The sequence below is a fragment of the Dendrobates tinctorius genome, unplaced genomic scaffold (genome assembly GCF_039654945.1).
Source record: "Dendrobates tinctorius isolate UK_male_01 unplaced genomic scaffold, ASM3965494v1 ptg000574l, whole genome shotgun sequence".
Classification (NCBI taxonomy): Eukaryota; Metazoa; Chordata; class Amphibia; order Anura; family Dendrobatidae; genus Dendrobates; species Dendrobates tinctorius.
In genome coordinates, this window is record NW_027362232.1 from 21,764 (window position 1) to 30,740 (window position 8,977).

General features: G+C 41.2%; 1 long non-coding RNA gene across 1 annotated transcript in view; it reads left to right on the top strand.

Moving 5' to 3' along the window:
* LOC141078560 (uncharacterized) overlaps nt 1–7,909 on the top strand; it is a 29,646-nt gene extending 21,737 nt beyond the window's left edge. Inside the window, exon 3 of the long non-coding RNA XR_012227962.1 lies at nt 7,638–7,909. This is a non-coding gene — a long non-coding RNA (uncharacterized lncRNA). The remainder of the gene's footprint in view (nt 1–7,637) is intronic.
* The last annotated feature ends 1,068 nt before the right edge of the window (nt 7,910–8,977 follow it).

The window sequence follows — 8,977 nt, forward strand, 5'->3', positions numbered from 1 at the left end:
AATTATTGTGCAATTTCTCCTGAGTACGCGGATACCCCATATGTGGGGGTAAACCACTATTTGGGCGCATGGCAGAGCTTGGAAGGGAAGCAGCGCCATTTGACTTTTTTGGCTGGAATTGAGATCGGACACCATGTCTCGTTTCGAAAGCCCCTGATGTACCAAAACAGTGGAAACCCCCCCACAAATGACACCATTTTGGAAACTAGACCCCCCAAGAAACTTATCTAAATGTGTGGTGAGCACTTTGAACCCCCAAGGGCTTCACAGAAGTTTATAATGCCCGGGCGTGAAAATAAAAAAAATCATATTTTTTCCACAAACATGATCTTTTAGTCCCCAATTTTTTTATTTTCCCAAGGGTAACAGGAGAAAGTGGACCCCAAAAGTTGTTGTCCAATTTGTGCTGAGTACGCTGATACCCCATATGTGGGAGAAAACTACTGTATGGGCACACGTCGGGGCTCGGAAGGGAAGTAGTGACGTTTTGGAATGCAGACTTTGAATGGTCTGCGGGTGTCATGTTGCCTTTGGAGAGCCCCTGATGTACCTAAACAGTGGAAACCCCCTCACAAGTGACCCCATTTTGGAATCTAGACCCCCTAAGGAACTTATCTAGATGTGTAGTGACTGGTGAGCACTTTGAACCCCCCAGTGCTTCACAGAAGTTTATAACGCCCGGGTGTGAAAATAAAAAAATCATATTTTTTCCACAAAAATATTTGTGCCCCCATTTTTTTATTTTCCTAAGGGTAACAGGAGAAATTGAACCCCAAAAGTTGTTTTGCAATTTGTCCTGAGTAGGCTGATACCCCATATATGGGGGTAAAGCACTGTTTGGGCACATGGCAGAGCTTGGAAGGGAAGGAGCACCATTTGACTTTTTCAATGCAGAATTGGCTAGAATTGAGATCAGACGCCATGTTGCGTTTGGAGAGCACCTGATGTGCCCAAACAGTGGAAACCCCCAATTCTAACTCCAACCCTAACCCCAACACACCCCTAACCCTAATCTCAGCCCTAGCCCTAACCCTAATGGGAAAATGGAAATAAATACATTTTTTTGTAATTGTATTATTTTTCCCTAACTAAGGGGGTGATAACGGGGGGTTTGATTTACTATTTATGGCGGTTTTTATGTTTGGCAGCTGTCATAGGCTAAAAGGCGCTTTTTATTGTAAAAATAGTTTTTGCATCACCACATATTGAGAGCTATAATTTTTCCATATTTTGACCCACCGAGTCATGTGAGGTCTTATTTTTTGTGGGACGAGTTGACGTTTTTATTGGTACCATTTTCGGGCACGTGATATTTTTTGATCGCTTTTTATTCCGATTTTTGGGACGCGGAATGAACAAAAACCAGCATTTCAAGAATTTGTTTTGGGGGGGTGCGTTTACACCGTTCTGCGTGCGATACCTCATTTATATGGGTTTTTTTTATGTTTTGGCGCTTTTATGCAATGAAAACAATTTTATATAAAAAATAATTATTTTTCCATCGCTTTATTCTGCGAGCTATAGCTTTTTTTATTTTTTCGCTGATGATGCTGTATGGCGGCTCGTTTTTTGCGGGACAAGATGACGTTTTCAGCGGTACCATGGTTATTTATATCCGTCTTTGATCGCGCGTCATTGCACTTTTTGTTCGGTGGTATGATAATAAAGCATTAATTTTTGCTTTTTTTTTATTTTTATTTTTTAAGGGGTTCAGTAAAGGGGTTAACTAAACAGTTTTATAGGGCAGGTCGTTACGGACGCGGCGATACCAAATATGTGTACTTTTATTGTGTTTTTTTTTTATTTCCAAAAAATGAATTTATTAGGGAATATTTTTTTTTTTTATAAATTATTTTTACCTTTTTTTTTTTTTTTTTTTTTTTTTTTAACCTTATACTGTCCCAGGGGGGACATCACTGTCATGTGACAGATCGCTGATCTGTCACATCACAGATCAGCGATCTGACAAAGGCATTGAAGCAGGCTTCCTCATGTCTGCGTTTTGCAGGCAGTGAGGAAGCCAGCTCCCTGCAGGCCCCCACCACCATATTGGATCCGCGCTGCTACGGGGGGCACAGGGAAGCACGGAGGGAGCCCCCTCCCTGCCGATGCTCGTGTTTGATCGCAGTGTGCCAGGGGTTAACGTGTCGAGGGCAGTCCGTGACCGCCCCTGACACATAGTGCCGGGTGTCAGCTGTGATAATCAGCTGACGCCCGGCTGCGATCAGCGGCGCTCACCCCGTGAACGCCACTGATCGCTATGACGTACTATCCCGTCCCTGGGAATTAAGTCCCAGGGCACATAGACGGGGATAGTACGTCATATGGCAGAAAGGGGTTAATGATACCACATTGGCGCAGATACGTTCTTTTGATCGTCCGTTATTGCATTTTAATGCAGTGTCACTATGACCAAAAAAGGTAATTCTGGCATTTTGATTTTTTTCTCGCTACACCGTTTAGAGATCAGGTTAATCCTTTTTTTTTTTTTATTGATCGGGTGATACCAAATATATGTAGGTTTGATTCTACTTTTCTGTCTCCTGATCTCTCTGTGATGCTGTTACACTGAGCGCTACTGACACCTACTGGCCAAACCAATAAAATGCTTCTATGTGCTGTGCAGTACTAGGTGTGACCAGCAGAGGCCGCTCCAGCTCTAAACCTTCAGGACAGAACATTAATCCCTGATGCTGCACAATTCACATAATAAGGTTACGGTGAAGTCCTCATGAAAAAATAACCTCTTGTTTAAATCAGGTTTTGTTGATAAATGTATTTTTTTCCCAATGTTTTTTTTTCCATATAATCTGTATTAAAAAATAAAAAGTAGTAATATATTTACTAAAAATTATTAGAACAAATAAATATTAAAAAAAGCCGATACTAAAAATAGAACCCACAAGAGAAAACAAAACACTCCCCTAGAAATCAACACAGGACGATCCTAAGACAAATATGAGGAGCAAAAGAGCAACAATGTTTTGACCTTTTGCCTTTCAGGCTCCATATCTCACCATCCACTACTGCTTCCACCGTGAGACGCCGATCATTTTATAAACAATCATCTTGGTTATCTCATACATAAACTTCACTTGCAACTATTTATAAAGGTAACCGGATTGGAAGTGTTTCTGTGCTCTCTAGAATTATGACTTTAATTATAGTAGATGAAATTGCTGTTTTATTGTTGACACGTTTCAGCATCCACCGACTCCTTCCTCAGGACAACCATACAAAAATCAATCAATTGTCCTGAGGAAGGAGTCAGTGGACTCTGAAACGCGACGACAATAAACTTCCAATTTCATCTACTATAACTCGAGTCATAATTCCAGAGATCAAAGAGATACTTACAATCCGGTTACCTTTATTGATATTTTATGGAACCTGCTGCATCTTGTCTTTATGTTCCTTCAGTGATGTGTCTCACACAACCTTACAAGGTGAGCGGTTTTACTTTTATTCATCAAACTTTTATCCTGGATAAGACCCTATTGTTGTCACGAGTGTGTCACGCCATCCTGTGGGCAGAAGTTCACTGCGTATTGTGAATCTCAGATCTTCCATTTAGCCTGGGTATTTGGATCCCATATTGATTCAGGAAAGATATATATCTTTGTACCGTGTTAGCAAGTAGACGGAAAAATATTCAGAATTGAGAGTCCTCAGTGGTTGATACCTTTCAATGGCTAACTGAAAAGATGGTAACAAATTGCAAGCTTTCGAGACTACTCAGGTCTCTTCATTAGGCATATAGACTAATTTCTTCAGATTTTGCAATCTCAATTCCAAATATTTTTGGATCACATATCAAATTAAGTTTTGTTTGGTGCTGAAGAGGTTAACAACCCATTCTATGTTGGTCAGAAACATGCAGCTCCATTTCAGCTGCTTCTGATCTGGTCGTTACCTCTTCCTAGAAGGCTATGTGCCCACGTAGCGTTTTAAAACGCACAGTGGAAACCGGACTCCTTCCCAGAAATCGCGCGTTTTTTCCACGCGATTTTACCGCGATTCTGATCGCGATTTTGCCTCGATTTTCTCAAGCACTTGACATAGTGTTTGACAAGTGTGAGCAGCTTTTTACTATTGAGGCCGCCTATGCAGCATCAATAGTAAAAGATAAAATGTTAAAAATGATTAAAAAAATAAAAAATCGGGGTATATTTACCTTCCGGCGTCCCGCGCTGCCATCCCGGGACTCAGCGTTCCCAGCAATGCCTTGCGAGACCTGTGATGACGTTGGTCTCGCGTTACTATAGCGATCTTGCGAGACTACGTCATCACAGGACCTTGCCACAAGGCATTACTGGGAACGCTGAGGCCCGGGAATGCAGCGCGGGACGTCGGAAGGTAAATATACCCCGATTTTTTTAATTTTTATTTTTTTTATTTTTTTTTTACAGGGGTATGGTACCCATGGCCTGGAGGACAGTCTCCTCTCCTCCACACCGTGGGTACCAACCACACATGAGACGCTTAACTTCCCGCATGGTGGGCATAGCCACATGCGGGAAGTAAGCGATTCTCATGCATTCCTATGGGTGTGGAATCGCGGCAATTCTTTGCGATTTCGCACAAAAGAATGATCATGCTGCGATTTTTTTCTGCGAGGCGATTCCGCCGCGGAAAAAAGCGCAGCATTAGCACAGCATGTGCGGAATGCCATAGGAATGCATGGGGGGCGTTCTGTCCACGATTTTTAAACATTTTTGCAATGTTTTTGCGCCGAAAATTGCGGCAAAAACACTTAAAAATCGCATCGTGGGCACACAGCCGAAAACCTGGCCATACCCTCTGTCTTGCCAGTGAAAGCTCTGCTTCCTTCCTCTTAGGAGATGCTGTGCTGAATAGGAGTTTGTTTTTGCTACTGGAGATTCATCTTCCTGTGAGGTGTGCTTCAGCTAAGCGTTTTGGAAAGTAGTTATTGTAGAGTTGCAGAGGTATTCTTTTGAATGTTTGTGTTTATTTCCTAATCCCTGTTTCCCATTTAGTTTATTCCTACCTGTCTCTATCCTCCTCCCTATTGTTGGTTGGTGCTTTTGTGTGATAGAGGGTTTCTGTTATGGAAGAGAAAAAGCCAAACAGACCGCCTTTTGCCAAACGGTTTAACAAACGTACTTGAATCCCATTAGAGTCAATGGGAAGCAAAATCAAACACATAGACAACACCTTAAGGTGTGACAAAAAAGCATCCCAAACAGCTAACATTAGGGGCAAACACCATGAAAAGTTGCATCAATTTTCACACAGTACAAATTTGCAAATGTCACAGCAGCAGTCAGCCATGGGCCATGCATGAGGTATCAAAGCCTGGCCCAGTAATTACAGCTAGGCATTGACGTTTCAATGAAGACCTGATGGTTAAGGGAGTGGTGTAAGCCTTCTTAGCTGGGCGACCTCACACCTCATGCAACACCTCCATTTTTTTTATTCCATCCACACTCAGATGGCACAAACCTCAGTTTCATGGACTACTATTGATAGAAAAATGTAACAATAGTAACACAGGTAGTTGACTGAAAGTAAGTGCAGGTCTGGGCGCCCTACTTACACGAGCAACCCACCAGATGGAGACCCAACTTGGAGTCTCCACATTTCAAAAAATTGTTAGTAAAATCAGCAGCAGTAGCAACAGCAGGCCCAGAAGCCACTACAAAGATGGCACAGACAGCAATAACGCAAGATCAATACATGACACTAAAAACAATACTGTCATCTAGTCTGCTCAATCTGCAACTGGAAAACGAACAATAGAATCAAAGTAGTGAGCATATATTCCCTTAAAAACATTTTTTAATAATATTGATGTTAAAAAACACCTTCCCAAGTGGGAAGGTGTTTTTTAACATCAATATTATTAAAAATTGTTTTAAAGGGAATATATGTTCACAAATCTGCGACTGGGGTGCAAAAGTCATCGGAGATCCATGACTTGTTAATTTTATTGAAAATTAGGCGGTCTACACTTTGAGGGGACAGCCAGATGTGCTTATGCATCAGGACATCAGCAGCAGCGCTGAAGTGATGTTCTGAGGGAACGCTGGCTTCCAGGCATGACAAAGTCTCCAAGATGTGATAGGCGAGCCCATGCCACTTTTCCATTTTTGAAGACCAAAATGTAAATCAGTCCAACCTCCTCCCCCCCGATGGCATTGATATTGAGCTTCAGGTACTCCTGCACCATCCTCTCCAGTCTTTCAAAACGTGTCTGACTTTTATTCTATTCCGCTGGTGCATGGGCTGGCCTACAAAAGTATTAAATGAGTCACAGAAATTGCTTATACCACTTACACTGCTGCTGCTGCTAATGTTTTGGCGATTACGCCTTGACGTTCCAGGGGTTGGACGTCTACAACTGGAATGCACACTGTGTGCCTCACAGCTGTCTTGGGGAAAAAACACTCAACATTTTCTACAGGAGTATTTCGATACTCCAGCATGAGTGCATCCTTTTCTGGGGAGGGAAGCATCTGGCTAAATTTACTCTTGGACCGTCGGTCAAATAGAGTGACAACCCAGTAGTCAGCACTGTTTCTAACCCTAAGAATAAGGGCATCATGCTGAAGATAGTGGAGCAAAAAGGCGCTCATGTGTTGGGCACTTCCATGAGGTCCAAGTCCATGCTGTGTTCTTGGCGGGGTAACACTCAAGGTTGTTTCCTATGTCCCCTCCCGCCAACTATGGACAACAGAGAGCATAGCATTATTCTCTTCATCTCCTGACTGTTGTGCGTCACCTCATCCTCAATTTGTTCCTTGGCTCCTGCATCTTCACTGACAGTTTGTCTGGTACCATGAAACCCCCTTGATCGCTGTAAACCACCCACCCAAGGCACCTGCCTGTGTGATGACAGTCAGGAAATTTGGGATATTGTTACCCCTTCCACATACTCCTCTGCTTCAAACTCTTCCTCTGGAACCATCACCTCCTCATGCAGACTATTCAAAGTGGGCTCCAGTAGATAACTAGAATAGTGATGTTGATGACGGCATCGTCAGCACTAACCAAGTAGCCATTCCAAAACTGTGCAGAAGATTGCAGAGGTACTTCATCTTTGCCCACTCTGCAAGCTTGATTTGCACCATGTCCACACTGCGTTGGCCCAGGCTATACAAAAGGACATGCTGCCCCAGGGCTTGTCACTGCTGCCACAGCCGCTGCAACATTTGCAGAGTAATTGAAACTGCAAGGAAAAAAGCGCAATAGGGTCTTATCTGAGAAAACCAAGATATCAAACAATAATTTATACTCACCGTATATAGGAGAGTAACAGGCATAGAGAAACGTGGTCAGCTTGCTGCACATCCAAATGACCATGCTGTGGCCATAAATCTTCAGATTCACTAGTAGGATTTTTTATGGATTAAAACGTGCGCTGCCAGACCATCACTCCTCACAAATTGTGTGCTTGATATATTTATTTCCCAACGCGTTTCGAGGTCATAAAACCTCTTCCTCAGGGGATGACATGTACAGGCAGGTAAAGATATTGCCGGTTTTATACATACACAGTTCAAATATTGGCGCCAAGAGTCACATGTTGGGAAGGGGATAAAGGTCAGAGGTCATCAGTGTAAATGTTTAAAAACTTAGTACATCCAACAAAATTAATTCATTTGGTGTGTTTCCAGGTAAATGATTGAGAAGAAAAAGAGAGAGTGAAGAAAAATAAAGGAGAAATAAAACATAAAAGAATGAAGAAAGCGCTAAACGAACCCGCAGAAAAGGAACAAAAAGAAGTGATAGCCGCTGTATAATCCGCTACTCCAAGTGAGCAGAGGATCTGTTACTGAGAGAGAAAGAGAAAAAAAAAAAAAATAAATGAAAGTCTTTATGTGAAAATATATGATATTGATAAGAATAAAAATGATGTGAATATTATTAGAAATGGATATGTTAAAATCTTTATTAGTATATAAAATACAGTAAAAATTGGATGAATAAAAAATATATATGAATAAAAAATATATATGAATAAAATATGTATGAATAAATATATATATACATATATGAATAAAAACGAGTCTGACCCAATGCAAAAATAAGTTAATAAAAACAGAGATGGTGTATGCATGTCTGATAAACCTATTAGAATCGCTGGAGAAAGGACGCTTCTATAGACAGTCCCGAGGTCAGAGGCACACAGAAGAGGGAGCCGATTCAAAGAGGGAAATATGCCCAGAGGATCAGAAGGAGAAAGATCGCGTCCAGAGGAAGAAGGGAAAAAAGAAGGAACAGGAGAGTCCCACACCCTGGAAGCGTGAAACAAGTGCAATAAAATTATATTATTATACATGCAGTAACTTATACACAATAAAACTACAGATGATAAAACCAGAAATAGTAAAAGACGCATGACAGGTTCAGAGAGCGGTAGCCAGAGTTGAAACATGAAAACGCAATCTTAAAAATATGTTGCACAAAAAAATAAATAAGAATAAACTTTATTAAACTGAATATCTATTTAAAAAAATTATTCAGACCAGGGGCTGAGCTGTCAAATTATCTTTACAGGAAAACTTCAGTGATTTCGTTAAGACCATTAGGTCTTAAAGTATTCAGCCTATAAATCCAAAAAACTTCCTTTCTGTTAAGTGACCCCATTCTGTCAGTAATATTATTCGGAATATGTTCAATGGGGCTGATTTTCAAACCATTTGGATTTTTATTATGCTCAACTGTACAATGCCTAGAAAGACCATGCTTCAAAAACCCTTTTTTAATATTGTGTCTGTGAGAGTTAATTCTCAAATGCAGTGGTTGGGTTGTCCTCCCCACATACTGCTTACCGCATTCGCACTCAATCAAATAAATCACAAAGTCAGTGGTGCAGGAAAGAAACTCCTTAACAGGGAAAACTTCGTTCGTACTAGTTGATTTAAAGTTCTTATCTTTATGTGCGATACAAGTACAACATAGACAGTTCCTCTTGCCGCATTTAAAAATACCCTTAAGGGGGGTTTTATAGGCA